Below are 20,722 nucleotides of genomic sequence, written 5' to 3'. Positions count from 1 at the left end.
AAACCTACGCCAGTTGAGGACTGTAGTAGGTTTTCGGCGTACATTTGGGCGGAACGAATGAGTCCGCGCCCTCCGTTCCGCCCACTACACGCCCCCTTTCCGCCCCCTGGTGTACCCTGGCGCCCCCTGGCGCAGATCGGCCATTTGCGAATAAAAAAATACGCAAATCGGCACTTTCCGCCGAAAATCATCCGTTCGCCGGATGAAACATGTGGCCCTAAGGACAAGAGTGGTGCTGTTAGCAGCTATGTTCTTTTGTTTTGGTTTTGTTTTTTTACCAAATCTCTTTTTATTTGAGATAAAGCAGATAACAAGGTGGGTAAGGGAAAAGGGAGACACAGATAGTACATAGTGACATATAACTGATTTCATAGAAAAAGAAAAACAGAAAAAGAAAAAACATAGGTGGTGCACATATATTCTTTTTTTTTTTTTTTTAATAATTCTGTATAACCCTTCTACATTTTTCAATAGGCAGATTATAACTTATCTGGAAAATGAGGAGCTGAAACTGCTACATGCATTGCGTGCATCTAGGGCTCTGGTGATCTATTTGGGAAGAAAAAAATAGGGCCGCATTAGATGGTCCGACAATAAATGTAAGCGAGCTTATTGCACAGCTTGATGATTTTAAATGATTGGTAGCAATGTCTGTGCAGCCCTTGCATTAAAAGTATAAATTAATAAAGTTTACTTACTTCTCCATGCTCCCTGGTGTCCCTAAAGCTTCTCTCACTGCAGCCGCTGCTGGCACATCTAAAGCCATTTAAGTGCCGTGACCAATGATTGGCTGAGCGGCCTGACTCTGCACAGATGGCTTCAGACGTGCCAGCGGTGAGCAAGGAGAAGGTAGAAGGACACCAGGGAGCGTGGACAGCTAAGTATATAAGTTTATTATTTTCTTTACACATTCCTCAGCCGTGCATCGCTAATACACATAGTAGTGGTTAATAATTTTAAAGCATGTTTAAAAGACAATGATCAGCCAATGATAATTTTTTTCGGCTGATAGTTGTCTTTATTACACGGAGCAATAATCTGTCGAATCGGCCTGATTTGGCAGATTATCGATCGCTCTGTGTAATAGGGCCCTTAGAGAATTCATGCATGCCTTTCACTTGCCTATCACTTGCTTATTTCCTTTGCTGGGCCGAGGAAAGGATTTCAGACATCTAAAATATCTTTAGGCTATGTGCGCACAACTTCTTTTTTGGTAGTTTTACGGCCTCCTCTTTTCCGACAAAAATACTTCTGCATTATGCAAATTACAGCTGTAGTTTGCATAATAATGCAATTTTTTACTACAAAATGACGCCCATCAAAAAAGATGCCCGAAATATGACCAAAAAAAATATCTTGTGTGAACACAGCCTAAAAATGCAGGGGTTGGGCAAAGAACTAGAACATCCCTATTTTTACATAGTCAGGCCAGGTTCAGACTATGTAACTGTGCGGCTGTATTTGCGGCTGTAATTATGCGGCGGTATTTTTGGTGGTTCATGCGTATGCTGGAAAGTATAGGATATACGGCTGCACAGTGCACACTATGTATGAATCTACGGCCCGATCGTAAACGGACCCATAAAAAATGAACAAGACCATTGTTTGCGGCTGGACATGCGGCCGAGGATTGACAGGCGGTCCGTACGGAGTACTTCAAAAATAGCCGGCAATGATGCCGAATGCCGATGCCTCTAATAGTTAATATATTAAATTAATAAAACACATTTTCTTTGTAATAAAGTCCCTTTCGTTGGTCAATAATTTAATTCTAACGAATCCATCATTTTGCAATTAAATATACTGTTAAAATAAATAGATATATAAATAAATGTATATTTATATATATATATATATATATATATATATATTTATTTTTTGACAGTATATTTAATTGCACAATGATGGATTCGTTAGAATTAAATTATTGAACAACGAAACTGAATTTATTTCATCGAAAATGTGTTTTATTAATTAAATATTAATTAGTACAGGAAGCTCCATAAGCCGTTAATTCATATTTCCGGCAATAGAGCTTTCTGTACTAATCATCACTTTACTTTAATGAAAACATCAAATGTTTCTTCTAATTATGTTATCACAATAGCATTATTAGAAGAAACATTTAGAATTATATGTGCGCTCAGCTGATTGGCTGATCGGCTCAGCGCACATATAATAAGCCGGTCCGCAGTACAGTGACTTCATTGTGCTGCGGACCAGCGAAGAGACAACATCGGGGTGAGTATAGAGCTCTCCCCACCCCCTCCACCCATCCCAGCAAGGAAGGGGGGGTCAGTTAACCCCTTCCTTGCTGGGATGGGTGCAGTCTGACATCAGTCTGGCCCCCAAGGGGTTAAGGGGGATGCAATACATCCTCCCTTAACCCCTTGGGGGCCAGACTGTAAGCAGCGATCTGTAAAGATGCTGCATACTGTAAGGAGCACAACACCGCTCACAATGATGGGTGTTGCGCTCCTGTTTGTGTGTTTTTTTGTGTGTTTCTCCCTTTTGGTTTTTCAGATATCGGTATCCTGTGGATTACGTCGGATTCCGTGGACTACGTCGATGACCAGCGTTTTTTTTTATAAAATGGTCAATGAGGGGTGTGGGGGTGTTTTTATTTGAATAAAAAAATTTTTTAACTTGTGTCTTGTCTTTTATTTCTTTACTTTATAGACTTAGTAGTGGAAGCCGTCTAATAGACGGAATCCATTACTAAGTTGGGGCCTAGTGTTAGCCGGTATAAAATGGCTAACACTAACCCCCTATTATTACCCCAGTACCCAATGCCACCAGGGGTACTGGGAAGAGCCGGGTGCCAGTGGTCCCGGAGCTTCAAAATTGACGCTCCTGGACCGGGCGGCAGCAGGCTGGTAAGATTTAGGCTGGGGAGGGCCTAAACCAATGGCTCTTCCCACCCTGGTGTTACCAGGCTGCTGTCGTTTGGTTTTTAACCAGGCTGGTTATAAAAATAGGGGGGACCCTATGCGGTTTTTTTTTAAATAAATAAATAATAAAAAAAAAACGCATAGGGTCCCCCCTATTTTTATAACCAGCCGGGTTAAAAACCAAACGACAGCAGCCTGGTAACACCAGGGTGAGAAGAGCCATTGGTTTAGGCCCTCCCCAGCCTAAATCTTACCAGCCTGCTGCCGCCCGGTCCAGGAGCGCCAATTTTGACGCTCCGGGACCACTGGCACCCGGCTCTTCCCAGTACCCCTGGTGGCATTGGGTACTGGGGTAATAATAGGGGGTTAGTGTTAGCCATTTTATACCGGCTAACACTAGGCCCCAACTTAGTAATGGATTCCGTCTATTAGACGGCTTCCACTACTAAGTCTATAAAGTAAAGAAATAAAGACAAGACACAAGTTAAAAACAATTTTTATTCAAATAAAAACACCCCCACACCCCTCATTGACCATTTTATTAAAAAAAAACATTAAAAAAAACGCTGGTCATCGACGTAGTCCACGGAATCCGACGTAATCCACAGGATACCGATATCTGAAAAACAAAAAGGGAGAAACACACAAAAAACACACAAACAGGAGCACAACACCCATCATTGTGAGCGGTGTTGTGCACCGTACAGTATGCAGCATCTTTACAGATCGCTGCTTACAGTCTGGCCCCCAAGGGGTTAAGGGAGGATGTATTGCATCCCCCTTAACCCCTTGGGGGCCAGACTGATGTCAGACTGCACCCATCCCAGCAAGGAAGGGGTTAAGTGACCCCCTTCCTTGCTGGGAGGGGTGCAGTGCTGGGGAGGGGGTGGGGAGAGCTCTATACTCACCCCGATGTTGTCTCTTCGCTGGTCCGCAGCACAATGAAGTCACTGTACTGCGGACCGGCTCATTATATGTGCGCTCAGCCGATCAGCCAATCAGCTGAGCGCACACATATAATTATAAATGTTTCTTCTAATAATGCTATTGTGATAACATAATTAGAAGAAACATTTGATGTTTTCATTAAAGTAAAGTGATGATTAGTACAGAATGCTCTTTTGCCGGCAATATGAATTAACGGCTTATGGAGCTTCCTGTACTAATTAATATTTAATTAATAAAACACATTTTCGATGAAATAAATTCAGTTTTGTTGGTCAATAATTTAATTCTAACGAATCCATCATTGTGCAATTAAATATACTGTCAAAAAATAAATATATATATAAATATACATTTATTTATATATCTATTTATTTTAACAGTATATTTAATTGCAAAATGATGGATTAGTTTAAATTTAATTATTGAACAACGAAAGGCACTTTATTACAACGAAAATGTGTTTTATTGTTTTATTATTTTAATAGATTAACCATGAGAGACATCGGCATTAGTGCAGAGGATCGGAACTGAGACCAATATTGCCAATAATACAAGTATACAAGGGGCAAATATTAACGCCACACCACAACCATCACCACCATATTGTTACTGACCAAAACCAGTATACTGAGACCAATAAAACACAGTACCAGATAACAAGTAACAAATATTACCACCACATACTGACTAACACCACTGCTGCTACTGAATAAGATCCACTGTACACAGATCACTATCACCTCATACACTCATATAGAGGTGGAAGCAGCTCCACACAGGTTGTATACACCATATACATTACAGCGCAGATATATCAGGTGACTCACAGGGGACGTCTTCTCTGATCGGAGTTCTTTCCTTTTCATCTTCTTCTCCATTTGCCCTGGGCCGTTATGAGAATTTCTCCGAGCCACAAATCCACAGAATCTGCCAGACAGACATATTAGTCTTCTCACACTGACACCACCCTCATCTCTCTACACACTGCACATCTGTACTGTCCCCTTTACACCCTCATTTAGTAGGTATAGTATATATAGATGGCCCCCACTGCATGTTGCACCCCCCCTTCCCTTATAGATGGCCCCCTCTCCCCCTCCCCTTATAGATGACCCCCTCCCCTTATAGATGACCCCCTCTACCCCCATTATAGATGCCCCCCCCTCCCATTATAGATGCCCCCTCTCCCCCCCATTATAGATGCCCCCCTCCCCTTATAGATGACCCCCTCTACCCCCATTATAGATGCCCCCCTTCCCTTATAGATGCCCCCCCCCCTTGAAGATGGCCCCCTCTTCTCCCCCCCTTATAGATACCCCCTCCCCTTATAGATGGCCACCTCTCCCCCCCTTGAAGATGGCCCCTCTTCTCCCCCCTTATAGATGCCCCCTCTCCCCCCATTATAGATGCCCCCCTCTCCCCCCCTTGAAGATGGCCCCTCTTCTCCCCCCCTTTATAGATGCCCCCCCTCCCCCATTATAGATGCCCCCTCTTCTCTTCCCCTCTTATAGATGCCCCCCTCTCCCCCCATTATAGATGCCCCCCCTCTCCCCCCATTATAGATGCCCCCCTCTCCCCCATTATAGATGCCCCCCTGTTCTCTTTCCCCCCTTATAGATGTCCCCCTCTCCCCCATTATAGATGCCCCCCTCTCCCCCCATTATAGATGCCCCCTGTTCTCTTTCCCCCATTATAGATGCCCCCCTTCTCTTCCCCCCATTATAGATGCCCCCCTTCTCTTCCCCCCCATTATAGATGCCCCCCTCTCCCCCCATTATAGATGCCCCCCTTCTCTTCCCCCCATTATAGATGCCCCCCTTCTCTTCCCCCCCATTATAGATGCCCCCTCTCCCCCCATTATAGATGCCCCCCTGTTCTCTTTCCCCTCTTATAGATGCCCCCCCTCTCCCCCCATTATAGATGCCCCCCTGTTCTCTTTCCCCCCTTATAGATGCCCCCCTCTCCCCCATTATAGATGCCCCCCCTTCTCTTCCCCCCATTATAAATGCCCCCCCCTTTCCTCTATGCTAAGCAGTATTAAAAAAAAAACAACACACAAACTCACCTGACAACCCGCTCCCCCGGCGATCCTCTTCTTCTTCAGGCGCTGTCCCCGGCTGATGCGCGGCTGCCGGGGGTGTCCCGTCCTATCCCCGGCAGCGCAGCGCATCAGTGAGCTCCCTGTACGCCGGGGCTGGGACTTCTGACACAGGAAGCGTCTCTGACGTGCGCTTCCTGTGCCGGAAGTCAGGGCCCCAAGCAGCTCACTGATGCGCCGCGCTGCCGGGGATAGGACGGGACACCCCCGGCAGCCGCGCATCAGCTGGGGGCCCGGACGAGCACGCTCTTGTGACCGCAAGCAAATCAATGCTTGCGGTCACAAGAGTAATTTAAGGGGTGAGCAGTGCAGTGGCAAGGGGGGGCCCTCGCGGGCCCCCCCTCGTAGCGGGCCGGGTCGCCGTGGCGACCGCTGCGACCCTGGTAGCTACACCACTGCCACAGGCTGCATGGCTCATACCAGTGTGATATAAGTATGTTTTCTGTCCTGCTTGGATCCAATCCCTATGATGCTGCTTCTTGGACTAGAGGAAAGGAAAAAAAGAATTTTTTTTTTGAATGCCACATATTTCCATTTGCCACAGATATTTTCTATTGTTACCATTCTAATATCTGACTTTTTGGAGAGCAATATAAATAATCATAGTATAACATAATGCAAGAGCACGTGTATACTACAAAATGGCCATGCCTGTTTTGTTCTTTGCTGTTTATTTTAACATGTAAGAGCATATACAGCCATAGGTGCATAGATAATACAATTGATAACATTTTTGGAGACAAAGTGAAAAATCTGTGTGAATAAGAAAATTTATATTTCCCAACACAGCTTTTATTTAATTTATTTAATTTAATTTAATTTATTGGATGCATTATATCTAATGATCTAATGATGGTAATAATTAACATTGTAGCATGTAAATAGTAATTATCTAATAGTTTTACAGAAAATAAGTATTATTAAGTATCATTATCATACAGATTTTTTAAAGAAGCAATTTATAACACTGTCTGTACATTTGCTAAATGTGAATACATATTTTTAGCTCTCATATGCACCAAAGTTAGCCAAAAACATTTGATACTCACAGCCCTGCGCCTGCTCTCCCGCCCGGCCAATCAGTGGCTGCGGCTGGGCAACACACTGATTGGCCGGGCGCGAGAGCAGGACGCCCGAACCCCGTGCAGCGAGGAGGTATGTATACAGAGCGAAGCAGGAGGCGGCTGTCCACCATCAGAAGGGGTTAAGCGGCCGGCAGATTTACATACACGCAGCGGTCGTTGCGCAGTGTCATAGCACAGCAGGGATCAGTGTTATCGGCGATCTCCTGATAGAGCTTGCCTGTGGCAGACTCTATTAGAAGAGTGAAGATCAGATTGCACGGAGGTAAGCTACATACCCCCGGCAGTCAGTCAATGGGATCGGGACCCCCACAGAAGCGCTGCGGGGGTACCAAACGGCAAGTGACAGGAGCTCCTCCTGTCACTTAGGGTACTATTACACCAAGCAATTTTCCGACGACTAACGATTAACGATCTTAAACGACCGCTAAGGCAAACGATCCGAAATCGTTCGCCCGAGTACACGAAACGATGATCGTTATTTATGATCGTTCTTGCGGTCGTTTAGTCGTCGCTATTGCATACAATTCCGCTGTGAATTCTTATTCCACCGAACGATGTGCGAACGATGAGCGAACGATCAAGCGATAAAAATAGGTCCGGATCCTATTAAACGATCAACGATTTCTCGTTGGTCGTTTAATCGTTGCCTGCTATTACACGAAATGATTATCGTTCAAATCCGAACGATTTAACGATTTTTCGAACAATAATCGTTCCGTGTAATACCACCATTACACTTAAACGCGATTGCAGCATTTAAGGGGTTAATGGCGGGCTGCCACACGATCGAGGCGGCCCATAATTAACGGTGAGGGCCTCGCTGCTGATTGCAGCCGGTCCCCACCTGCTAGGAAGCGAGCTCAGCGTAAATGTAGGCCCACGTTCGTTAAGGGGTTAAAGGGATCCGCGGACTTATAAGAGAGAACAGGCGCCTCTGCTCTCCGTGCCTCTCCCTCAAAGAATTGACATGTCAATTCTTTGAGCACAGAGGCGCGCGCACCCTCTCATTGTAAGTGATAGAAGGCAGGATTCGGTGCCGAGATTCTGGGCGGAACTCCTCCGCACTGACTCAGCGCCAAATCCTGCCTTCTATCAGTTACAATGGGAGGATGCACCTCTATGCTCAAAGAATTCTATAGTGCAGAATAGTGATTGCAGTACGGATTACTAATAGAAGTCTATGGGATCTAGGTTTCTTGTGGACATCATAGATGTCACATCAGTAAAAAACGTGGTTCAAATATAAGCAAGCTAGTTACATTTTTTTTTAATCAGTTCAACATTTTTGCAGATGCGGATGCCCCACAGATGCATTTATGGACCATTTTTCGTGGATTGCGGAGTACAAATAGCGGACTTGAAAAATCACTGAATGTGTTAATCGTTCACTATCTAAGTATCAGCTCCATGAGAATGACAGTAACTCCTCAGATCAGAAACAACACTATTTAGTGCTTACTGGGACAACCTTAGACTTAGTAAATCTTTAAAAATAATTAGTAGATCAGGATGACAGCATGGTACTAATTCCCAAATAACATGAAATTGCTTCAAAGCTATAAGAAGGTGAGTAAATTCACACTTTTAAAAATCAATTTGAAAACATCAATCTAGCAATCAAGATCACACTCCAGTCAGTGGGTTCACGTTACAGGTTTATGCTCTGTGAATCCCCTGAAGTATTTGTAGGAAATGTTACGGAAATCCTTCTCGATAATTCTAGAAAAGTCAGGTAAGCATTGGGAGGCCACATAAATACACTAGGAGAGAGGTTGTCAGTAGTTTTTTCAGCACTTGCATTTTATCTTACTATCCTTAAAGTATCACAGAAGTAGTACAGGAAATTTTAAGAAACTTTGTAATTGGCTTTATTAGGCAAATATGTCATTATCTGCATTCAAAAGGACTTTCCCCAGGCCCCCTCCCCCCTCCTCTCCCTCCTTTCTCTCATCCACTGCTCATTATCAGGAAATCTCGACTAGTTTCCATCAGTCGGGCCCTGTCTAATCTATAGAGAGGGGAGGGGGGAGGAGGGAGATTAGTCACCAGTGGAGAGCAGAGAACAAAGGATTACACAGTGGGAGCTGTGTGAAAGCCTCTATTCAGAGGTCAGAGAGGTCAGTGCTGACTTCAGAGGAGATAGCCTGGTGATGTAGCTGTAAATTAACTCTTTGTTGTCCTGTTTTGGTGCCTTATCTCCCTCCACCCCTCCCCTCTCCATAGACAACCATGAAGACAGGGGGAGAGCTTTAAACTGCTTTTTCATGATAAAAATGCATTTTCAGCTAATAAACCCAGTTACAAAGTTTCTTAAAATCGCCTGTACTATTAATTTCTGCAAAAAAAATAAATAAATAAAATAAACCACATTTAACACTTTAACTCCTATAAGGAAAAATTATCATCCTTCTTCCACCCTGCATTGCCATATGCATCTCTATAAGCCAATGTAAGGTAAGAGTAGCCCCCTTTCCAGTAGACTTTATTACTACATGATATTATGTGGCTCTTTTCTTACTACATTTTTGTAATGTCTGGAGATTTTATTTTATTTTTTTTAATCTTGGGGGACTACCTGACAAATACCTCTGCCATATAGCTACGATGAATTCCACGTAGTTGCATAAATAACATAAGTATCACGCATGGTGTATGGTTTCTTTTACTGGATCAGAGGTTAAATTGTTCTTCTGACAGAGGAAGGGCCTAAAAACATATCGGTCAGTTCTACATTGTGATACATAGTACACTCCACATCTCGTCTCATCAACGCTTCTTTCTGGTTTCAGTGATGCTTCTTCCTTAAAAGAGCTGACAGCTCAGCCAGTCATTGACTAAGGTGGGACACCACTGCAGCCAGTGATTGAGTGGGCTAGTATCTGCAGGAATGACATGTCACAGGAGCCAGGAGGAATTGTTAATAAGTGGGGACCAGGAGCCCTCAAAACAGAAGCTGTGGGCCATCAGGAGTTACTTCAGCTTAGCTCCTGTTTATTCAATATGAACTCACCTGCTTAAATTCATGCAATGCTACACTGTTACCAGCACTGTTTTTTGTGTAACTGTGTGGCAGCTTCGCTGATCAGCCCGGAGCTGCTGCAACTCTGGACAACCCCTTTAACAAAGCAGAGGTTTATAAGTCACTTAATTAGAAACACCACATTGCCAATAAATAGCATTCAATGCGCTGACACACAAAACCTTACAATCAGCATAGATAACTAATATTAAAAATGGACTGCCACCAACTTTTTGTGAATTGTATACTGCACGAGGGGCTCTTAGTTCTTGAGCTGGCAACAGGGCCGGACTGGGACTAAAAATCAGCCCTTGCACTCACACCCCTCCAGCCCACATACCATATAAAGCCATGTTCACATGGCGTATGAGACCAGCTGAGTCATGGAGTGGCCGGTTTCTGCAAGATCATCCCGGCTGGTACTGCAGTACCGCCCGGATGATCTTTCTGGCCGCAGTGTTCTGATGCGGGTGCATCAGCGTGTGCCCGCATCAGAACCCTCATAGCACACAATGAAGCAAGGGGCTGAAGCTGCTCGCTTCATAGTGTGATCTGACAGGTCTTTCTGCAGTAAATTGCGGCTGCAGAAAACTGACATGTCAGTTCTTTGCGGCGTCGCTTGGGATACCGTCCGGAGCGTATGCCATGTGTATATGCTCCGGCTGGGATCCCATAGAAAAACAGCAGGCTAGTCCACACGTGCAAAGTACGGCCGTTGTTGCCGATGGCTGTGCGAACATAGCCTAACACTGTGTCCTCGGGTTGTGTTGTGTGGTATTGCAGCTCAGTTCCAGTGACGTGAATGGAGCCAAGTTGTAATAACATAGGCAGCCTATGGGCAGGGATGGTACTGTATTTGGAAAAAAGCAACTATGTATTTTTAAATCCTGAATAACATCTTTACCTAGACTATCTCTGCCTACATGTAAAAACCTTATAGGTAATAAAAATTTTAGTCATTACAGGGTGAGGGCTGCTTATGTTCTCATGTTGGATGTTACATGCTGCATGTATGAGCAATCCAATATACCTGATGAGCTGTTAGATATCTATTTCATACTGGATCTATCTATATCCAAGAAAAATCCGCAGTACTGCTTGAAAAAGATAGCGTGAGGCTATCGAAACGTGGAATCTCATTTACTGCACTTATATACTATTTTTTACACTGCGTTATCTCCTATCTATCTGCCTATCTATCTATCTCCTATCTATCTATCTGCCTATCTATCTATCTATCTATCTATCTATCTATCTATCTGCCTATCTATCTATCTCCTATCTATCTATCTATCTATCTGCCTATCTATCTATCTCCTATCTATCTGCCTATCTATCTATCTATCTATCTATCTATCTATCTATCTATCTATCTATCTATCTCCTATCTATCGCCTATCTATCTGCCTATCTCTCTATCTAAAGTATACTCACCTCTGGTGCATCCAGCAGCATCTTTCTGTTCCCCTCTGGTCACTGCTTCTCTCTGGTCCATTAGCTGCTCTTAAACGTTTTGGGACAGGGCTTGTAAGAGACAGGCAGCGTGATGCACTCGGCCACGGAGGCTCACTGCTCCACTCCGGCGGCGCCAGCACTTCTCTCCTCTACTGCTCGGGGGCAGACAGGTAACAGCTGACGTCACACGGCTGCAGCCGAACAAGAGAGGAGAGAAGTGCTGGCGCCGTCGGAGTGGAGCAGTGAGCCTCCGTGGCCGAGTGCATCACGCTGCCTGTCTCTCAATAGCCATGCTTCTAAAGAGGCAGACCAGCCGCAGAGAGCGCCGGAGGCCGCGGGGAGGAGGGGGCGGAGTCAATGAGACAGTGGTGGCTGGTGGCTGAACGGCCTCAAGAGGCCACAGCGACCGGGGCCGCGGACTGGGAGGATGTTTCGGGGGGCACCGACACACACACACACACACACACTGACCTAATGCAGACTGCCCGAAGTAGAGCTCCTGCCGCTGCGGCCCGCTCCGCTCTGTCAGCTCGGCCCGCTCCTGCCACCGCAGCCCGCCCGTCACGCTCGGCCCGCTCCTCCAATCTAATCAACGTGGAGGAGGAGCGTGGGGCCGCTGTGGCTGGCCGGAAGTGGCGCACGCATTGTACGTGCACTACAGCCGGCCGCAGCGGCCCCACGCTCCTCCTCCACGTTCATTAGATTGGAGGAGCGGGCCGAGCGCGACGGGCAGGAGCGGGCCGAGCTGACAGAGCGGAGCGGGCCGCAGCGGCAGGAGATGTCCGCAGCCGTGATTTTTTTTAATAATGTTTTTTTTTTTTGTAGCCCGGGCGGCCCACGGACTGGTAATCCGGCCAGCCCAGCGGGCATTTGCCCGGCTTGCCAGATTACCAGTCCGGGCCTGGCTGGCAACCAACTTTTGACTTTACGAATACACCTATAATTTTCAAAAGGGACCATTGAAATACAATCAGTATATGGGTGAGAACCCAAAAAAGCACAGAACAGCTACAATTCCCACCCGAAGAAATTTTCAACGTTTTACTTCATCATAGAATTTGTGTATTAGAACACATTAGGGCTGGGCGATAATGGCCTAAATCAATATCGCGGTTTATCGTACATGTAGCCGCGGTAACGATAAATCGAACGATAATTATGACACGCCCCTTTTAAAAGCCACACCCCCTTTGAAACCCCATTTTCCAATGGTAGATAGATAGATAGAAGATAGATAGGAGATAGATAGATAGAAGATAGATAGATATATAGGAGACACATAGATAGGAGATAGATAGATAGGAGACACATAGATAGGACTCCTATCTATCTATCTCTATCTATCTACCCCCAGTCACTCAGTGGCTGCAGAGGTCAGGTATAGGTCGGCACCTCCATGCTCCCCCGGGCACCGCTCTCTCTCCCGCACAGGAATCCTCTGCCTCTGTCACTCAGTGCTGTAGCACATATATCTGTGTCCCGGGCAGAGCCTCACACATGGCCGCTTCCAGAACGGACAAAAGATAACGGGGCTCCGAGGATTCCTGTGCGGGACAGAGTACGGTGGCCAGTGAAGCATGGAGGTGCCGACCCATACCTGACCCCAACTGTATGTGCAGGAGAGGGGGGGCAGGGCTCACGTGCAGCTTCCAAAGAAGCTAGAAGTGAATCGCCCGGCAGCAGCAGCGCTGGAGGGGGAGCTGCCGCCTGTGCGCAGCCTGTCAGTTCTCCAGCCTTCCTCTTCAGCCCCCCGCAGCAGGATCTTCTATCCCCTGCCCTACCAGTATTTGTGCGCCCTGGCTCGGGAGGTAAATCGGAAAATCAGCTTTCCAGACCCCACCTCTCCACCCGGCCACGGTGGTATGCGGATGAGGCCGGCGCTGTACTGCTGCTGCACTGTCAGCGTGCACCCAGGCCCCCTGCGTTGTGGTAACAGGCTGCTATTACTACACAGGGGGCCTGGGTGCACGCTGACAGTGCAGCAGCAGCTTCCATCCAGATCGATATTGTACAGTACAGCGCCGGCCCTGCCCCCTCAACCGCATACCACCGGCAGTCCGGCACCAAACACTACTGCACCCATGGACCCCCAGGCTGTTATCACTACACAGGGGCCGGGCCTGGGTGAGAAGCGGCTGCCATCTTACCGCCTGTGGCGCAAGAAAGTGCAGAGAGGAGAGCACAGCCAACTGCCAGCCCGCGCGACCAAGCGAAAGCCCGCCCGCACGCAGCCAATAAAAAGGAGGGCTGCCAAGGCGGTACGTGGGCGACGCAATACGGGTGTAGGGGGGATTGGCTGGCCAAGCACATTCTTAATTAGAGACTGAAAACAGCAGGAGTTTGGTGACTGCAGGAGATTTTTTTTTTTTTTTTTTGTTTTTTTTTTTTGTTTTTTTTCAGTACTTGCTTTCACTTGTTCTTAAATGATGTCTGGTTTGGTGCAGTGTAATTCTTGTTTGGCTGTAGTTTTCCGTAGAACCCTTTGGGACTTGGGGTGCTGTCCAGTTTGCATGCAGATTTCTGGTTTACGTTGTGAAATTTCTAGGCTGCAGTCCTTAGTCTGTACACTTCAATCTGATGTGAGGAGACTATCCCAGCTAGGAGTTGCTGTGCAGCCTGGTTATCAGCCACCTCTTCCTCAAAGACCTCAGAGGAAAAGGGCGGTTTGGAAAACAGTTGGTTCAGGTAGGTTGCGAGCTGTAGAGCAGAAGCATAGCACGTTTGGCCTCTCTGTGCAGAATAGTTTTAGTGTTCTTGCTGATATTGATAGAGATGCTGTTGCTGTTGGAGACATGGCTGCTCAGGTTATTTCCAATGGGGATGTTGTTTTGGATGGGCCACTGAGGGCAGAAGTAAAGGTTAGTAAGAAGAGAAGGCATCTTCTAGTTGGTGACTCGATTGTTAGAGGTGTTGTGGTAGGACAGGAGGAGGATGTGATTAGAGAGGTGAGATGTCTCCCAGGTGCTACTGTCAGGAGGGATAGGAGACGGATTGTGAACATTGTGAAGGCTGCTAGTATAGATAGCAAGATTGATCTGGTGGTTCATCTTGGAACCAATGACTTGTCCCAAGGAGATGTGGATTTGGTTAAAAAGGAATTTCAAACTTTTAGTCTGGAGCTGGGCAAGATAACAGATTCTGTGACATTTTCAGAGGTTTTGCCGGTCTGTAATCAGAACAACAAGGCATGTCGTATCTCAGAGTTTAATGCATGGTTAAGGCAGTGGTGTAAGGCAGAAGGTTTTGGGTTTGTTAGTCATAGCTTTTGCAAGTGGTGCAAAAAGGACATGTTCAAGAGGGATGGTTTGCACCCATCACACATAGGTACACAGGTACTTAGTGAGGAATTCAGATTGTTTTTGGACAGACATTTAAACTAGATGAAGGGGACAGAAGTATAATAGAGGAGGAGGATTTCTGTCCCCGACCAGTAAAGACAAATAAGTGTATCCGGATTGGTGAAAGTGCAGTGGTTGGTGCTGTAGACACAGTGGTTGGTGCTGTTGATGTAGTTGTTGGTGCTGTTGACGCAGTTGTTGGTGCGGTTATTGGTGCTGTAGATGCAATGGTTGGTGCGGTTATTGGTGGTAAGGAAGGTGCTGTTGGTGCGGTAGATGAATTTGGGAATAAAGGTATTATGAAGCTTAGTAATCTTCGGGCAATGTGTACGAATGCTCGCAGCTTAGGAAACAAGATCTGTGAGCTGACGGCCATTATGTCTAGAGATGATTTGGACCTTGTTGCTGTAACAGAGACCTGGTTCAAAGAGTCTAATGATTGGGAAATAGCTATACCGGGATATATTCTGTACAGGAAAGACAGAGCAGAGAGAAGGGGAGGCGGGGTAGCCATTTATGTCAGGGATAGTCTTAAATCGACACTCATCCAAAATACATATAAAGAGCTGGAGACTCTCTGGGTTTGTATGCAGTACAAAGAGGGATCTGTTATTAGGATAGGTGTTGTCTATAGGCCTCCGGGGCAAAGCGAGGACTATGATAATATGCTGATGGATGAAATTACTAAAATGTCATTAAAGGGGGACATTGTAGTTATGGGCGACTTTAACATGCCGGATGTGGATTGGAATATCCCTTCTGCACTTACATGTAAAAGCAAGAATGTAATGGAGGCCCTTACAGGGGCATCTCTGAAACAGCTTGTGAAGTCACCTACCAGAGGAGAGAACATTCTAGATTTAGTATTTACTAATGTGGATCGGGTGTCTGAAGTTAGAGTGGAAGAAAATCTAGGTTCCAGTGACCACCAGTGTCTATGGTTTGACGTACAAACTGACTACGTCCAATCCCATACTACAACAAGAGTATTGGATTTTAGGAAGACAGATTTTAATAAAATGGGGGATTATTTAGATAAAGAATTAAGAGGGTGGGATAAAACATCAGGGGCGAGCACTCAGTGGGCAGAATTAAAAAATGTCATATTAAAGGCAACTAGACTATATGTACGAGAAGTTAGCAAAAGTAAAAGGAAGAAGAATCCATTATGGTTTACTAGAGAGGTTAAGGCCATTGTAAAAGGAAAAAAGGCAGCGTATAGGAAGTATAAGGAGACTGGGAATGAAGCTGACAGAGAGACGTACAAAAGTATACAGAAGGAGGCAAAGCAGATTATAAATGCTGCTAAAGCCTCAAAAGAAGAGGAAATGGTAAAATCTGTTACTGCGGGGAATAAAACCTTCTTCAGATATATAAGTGACAGGAAGAAGAAGAAGAATGGCTGCAGCATTACTAAAATAAGTAATGGGGAGAATACGTTTATTGATGGAGATAAGGCGGTCGCTGACTATTTGAATAGTTACTTCTGCTCAGTGTTTTCAGAAGGCGGCCTTCACAATCACAGAATGGTTGGACACAACATTGCCTCCAGCTATATGGGTTCGGCTCCAGTATTTTCAGAGGCTGAAGTTGCAGAGGAACTTGCCCGTTTAAAGCTGAATAAGGCGATGGGTCCAGATGGGATCCATCCCAGGGTTCTTAAAGAACTCAGATCTGTGATTGCTGCCCCCCTGACAGATCTGTATAACCAATCCCTGCTAACAGGAGATGTCCCCGATGATTGGAGAACAGCCAATGTTATACCAATCCACAAGAAGGGGAATAGAGAAGAGCCCAGTAACTACAGGCCAGTGAGCCTGACATCTGTAGTAGTGAAAATGATGGAAACTCTTCTAAAAAAGAAGATAATGGATCACCTAAGAATCAACAATTTGATGGATCCAAACCAGCATGGCTTTACTGAGGGCCGATCATGTCAGACTAATCTCATTGATTTCTTTGATTATGCCACAAAAGTGCTGGATGAAGGTGGTGCTGTGGATATCGCCTATCTGGACTTCAGCAAAGCTTTTGATACAGTTCCCCATAAAGAGCTGATAGAGAAGTTGGAGAAAATTGGACTAAATCCCTGGATAGTTCAGTGGATTTGTGGTTGGCTGAAGGAGAGATATCAGAGGGTTGTTGTTAATGGTGTATATTCTGAGCAGAGACTGGTTACAAGTGGTGTGCCTCAAGGGTCTGTTCTGGGTCCTATTCTTTTTAATATGTTTGTAAGTGACATAGGAGAAGGGTTGATAGGTAAAGTTTGTCTGTTTGCTGACGACACAAAAGTGTGCAATAGGGTGGATATTCCTGGAGGTGTCAGTAATATGGAAAATGATTTAGCTTTGCTAGATACGTGGTCCAAACAGTGGAAATTGAAGTTCAACGTTTCCAAATGTAAAATAATGCACTTGGGGAGGAGGAATCCTCTATCCGAGTATCACATCGGCAGTACTGTGTTGGAAAAGACTTCAGAAGAGAAGGATTTAGGGGTAATGATTTCTGAAAGCCTTAAAATGAGTCACCAGTGCAACCAGGCGGTGGGGAAAGCAAATCGTATGCTGGGGTGTATAGCTAGAGGTATAACCAGTAGGAAGAGGGAGATTGTGATCCCGCTGTATAGAGCTCTGGTGAGGCCACATCTGGAATACTGTGTCCAGTTCTGGAGACCTCACCTAAAAAAGGACATTGATAAAATAGAACGGGTCCAAAGACGAGCTACAAAAATGGTGGAGGGTGTGAGGCATAAACCATATCAGGAAAGACTTAAGGATTTGAATCTGTATAGTCTGGAGGAAAGACGGGAAAGGGGGGACATGATTGAAACCTTTAAGTATGTTAAGGGACTAAATAAGGTTCAAGAGGGGAGTGTTTTTAGTAAAAAACTGAGCTCAAGAACAAGAGGACACAGTGAGAGGTTAGTTGGGGGAAAGATCAGAAGCAATGTAAGAAAATATTATTTTACTGAAAGAGTAGTAGATACCTGGAACAAACTTCCAGCAGAGGTGGTTGGTAAATCTACAATAACAGAATTTAAACACGCCTGGGATAGACATATATCTATCCTAAGATAATAAGGAAGAAAATACTAAAAGGGCGGACTAGATGGACCCAGTGGTCTTTTTCTGCCGACAATCTTCTATGTTTCTATGTTTCTATGCTTCAAGGTCCACCCTCCCCCAGCAGCAGAGTAGTTTATTCCAAATGCCTCCGGCATTGTCCGGGCAGCAATTAGGTGGCGCTGAGAAGACGGGGAATACAGAAAATACTGCACATACCGTCCTGGCCAAGTTGAGGTCGGTTAACCGACCCCAGTGACGGTATCGGTATTTTCGCGGTATACCGCCCAGCCCTAGTACACATCCAAAAAATATATAGTTAAAAACACCCATAAAACATCACAGGGTTAACTGGTATCCCTGCACATAAAGTATGGGCACAATAAATGATTTATTAGGGGTGAAGCTGCAAACAATGAGCAATAACTAAAATATACACAAAAGTATCCTTGTCAGGTGTACAAAAAAATATATAACTCCGTAATAAATATTGGAGATAAGTGCAATGATTAGCTGCAGTAATGGTGCATTTACATGGAATGATTATCGTTCGAATTTTCGCAATAACGATGGCATTTGAGCGATAATCGGCTTGTGTAAACACAGCGAAGGATCAATCGACGAGCGAGAAATCGTAAAGAATCGTAAAGAAAAAATTCGCAGATCGCTTTGTGTAAATATTCTTTTAAAGATTCACCCTATGTGTGAGATGGGCTTAAGCGATCTTAAAAACGATCGCAATAACAATTTTTCTAACAATTTATTAGTCTAAACAAAACTGTTGCTTTAAAATCATTAAATGATCGATTGGGCGAATTATCGCTTCGTGTGAATGGACCATAAGGCCGGTAAGTTAGTAAGGTGCACATACAATGCTAAAGATGAAGAGCAGTACAATACAAAAAGTCCAAATGCAATAATTCATATAGATATACAAATAAACCAATAAAGTGCACATGCAATGTATAAAGTCATTCCATCCTGCAAATCATACAATAAAGTTCACATGCAATGTACAGGATCACTCCATCAAGTATCCTCTATAAGCCCACTGGTGCACCAGACGTGGAGATCCTGGACACCTGACTGATGTATGGGTAATGGAGACCCAATGTTGGGCTTGTAGAGGATACTTGATGGAGTGATCCTGTACATTGCATGTGCACTTTATTGGTTTATTTGAATTACTAGAATAATTATTGCATTTGCACTTTTTGTATTGTACTGCTCTTCATCTTTAGCAGTGTATGTCCTATCTGTCTGTCTATCTATCTATCTATCTATCTATCTTTCCATATGCAAATTACACCTAGCAATGATCTGTTATCTGATTGGCTGTCTGCTTGCTTTATGACATCACAGAGTGACATCAGCCACACATGATGACATACATGAATGATAAGGCGCTGCAGATCTCAGAACTCTTCAGAGTTGGAGTAGGAGTTTAGGTGTCAGTATCTCCCCCTCCCCTCCCCCACCCTATGTTGAGCCCTCTGCCCCCCAAATCTCACACAGTAGAGTACTTACATTGGTAAGTGATCAGCTTGATCCACAGAAACACCAAGAAGCCGCACTAAAAGCAACATTTGTTCTCTCTTCCTCAGGTTCTCTTGTTGTATGACAGAGATAACAATGATGTCTATGAAGGTAAGGGCCTGTTCACACTGTCACAGTCTCTATGTATCTCCACTGCAGTCACCAGGACACCATGTGTCAGCCTGTAGGGGGCGCTGCACCCATCACAGCCACATTTACTTCCTCCAATCTCCACCATTATTCCTATTTCTAACCATGAAGATAAATTAATGGTTTAGAGATTAGGGAGATTTATCTTGCTGTCTTATAGTAAGATGCTTCTCATTGCCCCTAGCAACCAGAGCTCCCATAGCAACCAATCACAACTCAGCTTTCATTTTACCAGAGCAATGTGATAGATGAAAGCTGAGCTGTGATTGGCTGCTCTGGGCAACAAGGAGAATCTTACTGTAAGATAGAGCCATAAATCTCCAGCAAGGTACCTGCTGTGTGTTTCTGATGCTGCCCCCTGCTGGTCTCCCTCTGGTTCTGCTGTGCTGCAAGTTGTTTGTATCATATATACATAGAGTTCATCAAGAGTAATAGCTGAAATCTTCCAATGATACTAATTTGCTTTAGGTTACAAACCCACTTGGCGGGTCTGCAGCGAGTCTCCATGCTGCGTTTTTGCAGCGAGACTCGCTGCAGATCCCGGCCCTATGCTTTTAATGGCAGACAAACACGCAGCAGGGATGTACATCCCTGCTGTGAGTTTGTCTGCAGCCCACCCCATTAACCCCCCGGCCGCCGGAGCTGATACTTCACCTGATCCCGGCTCCGGCGGTTCCCGATGTCTTCAGCAAGCCGGAGCGGGGACCAGGTGAAGTATATGCTTCAGCCAGCCGCCCGCAGCCCCGGCCGCCCGATCGCCCCCCCGCAGCCCCGTCCGCCCGATCGCCCCCCCGCAACCCCGGCCGCCCGTTTCCCCCCCCGCAGCCCCGGCCGCCCGATCGCCCCCCCCCCCCCCGCAGCACCGATCGGGTGGGCGTGCGATCGGTGCTGGGGGGGGGGGGCGATCGGGCGGGCGGGGCTGCGGGGGGGCGATCAGGCGGCCGGGGCTGCGGGGGGGCGTGCGATCGGTGCTGCGGGGGGGGGGGGGGGGCGATCGGGCGGCCGGGGCTGCGGGGGGGGGGGGGCGATCGGGCGGCCGGGGCTGCGGGCGGCTGGCTGAAGCATATACTTCACCTGGTCCCCGCTCCGGCTTGCTGAAGACATCGGGAACCGCCGGAGCCGGGATCAGGTGAAGTATCA

At 45.8% G+C, this 20,722-nt stretch overlaps 1 long non-coding RNA gene across 1 annotated transcript; it reads right to left on the bottom strand.

Annotated features, from left to right (window-relative positions):
- Nucleotides 1–320: 320 nt before the first annotated feature.
- Nucleotides 321–19,758, bottom strand: LOC138779158 (uncharacterized). The gene is made up of 3 exons (XR_011361088.1): nt 19,424–19,758; nt 10,033–10,137; nt 321–549 (listed from the first exon to the last, which is right to left on the bottom strand). It is a non-coding gene; the product is annotated as an uncharacterized lncRNA (long non-coding RNA).
- Between the last annotated feature and the right edge of the window lie 964 nt (nt 19,759–20,722).

Source organism: Dendropsophus ebraccatus, chromosome 1 (genome assembly GCF_027789765.1).
Source record: "Dendropsophus ebraccatus isolate aDenEbr1 chromosome 1, aDenEbr1.pat, whole genome shotgun sequence".
NCBI lineage: Eukaryota > Metazoa > Chordata > Amphibia > Anura > Hylidae > Dendropsophus > Dendropsophus ebraccatus.
This window is presented reverse-complemented; position numbering and strand designations above follow the sequence as displayed.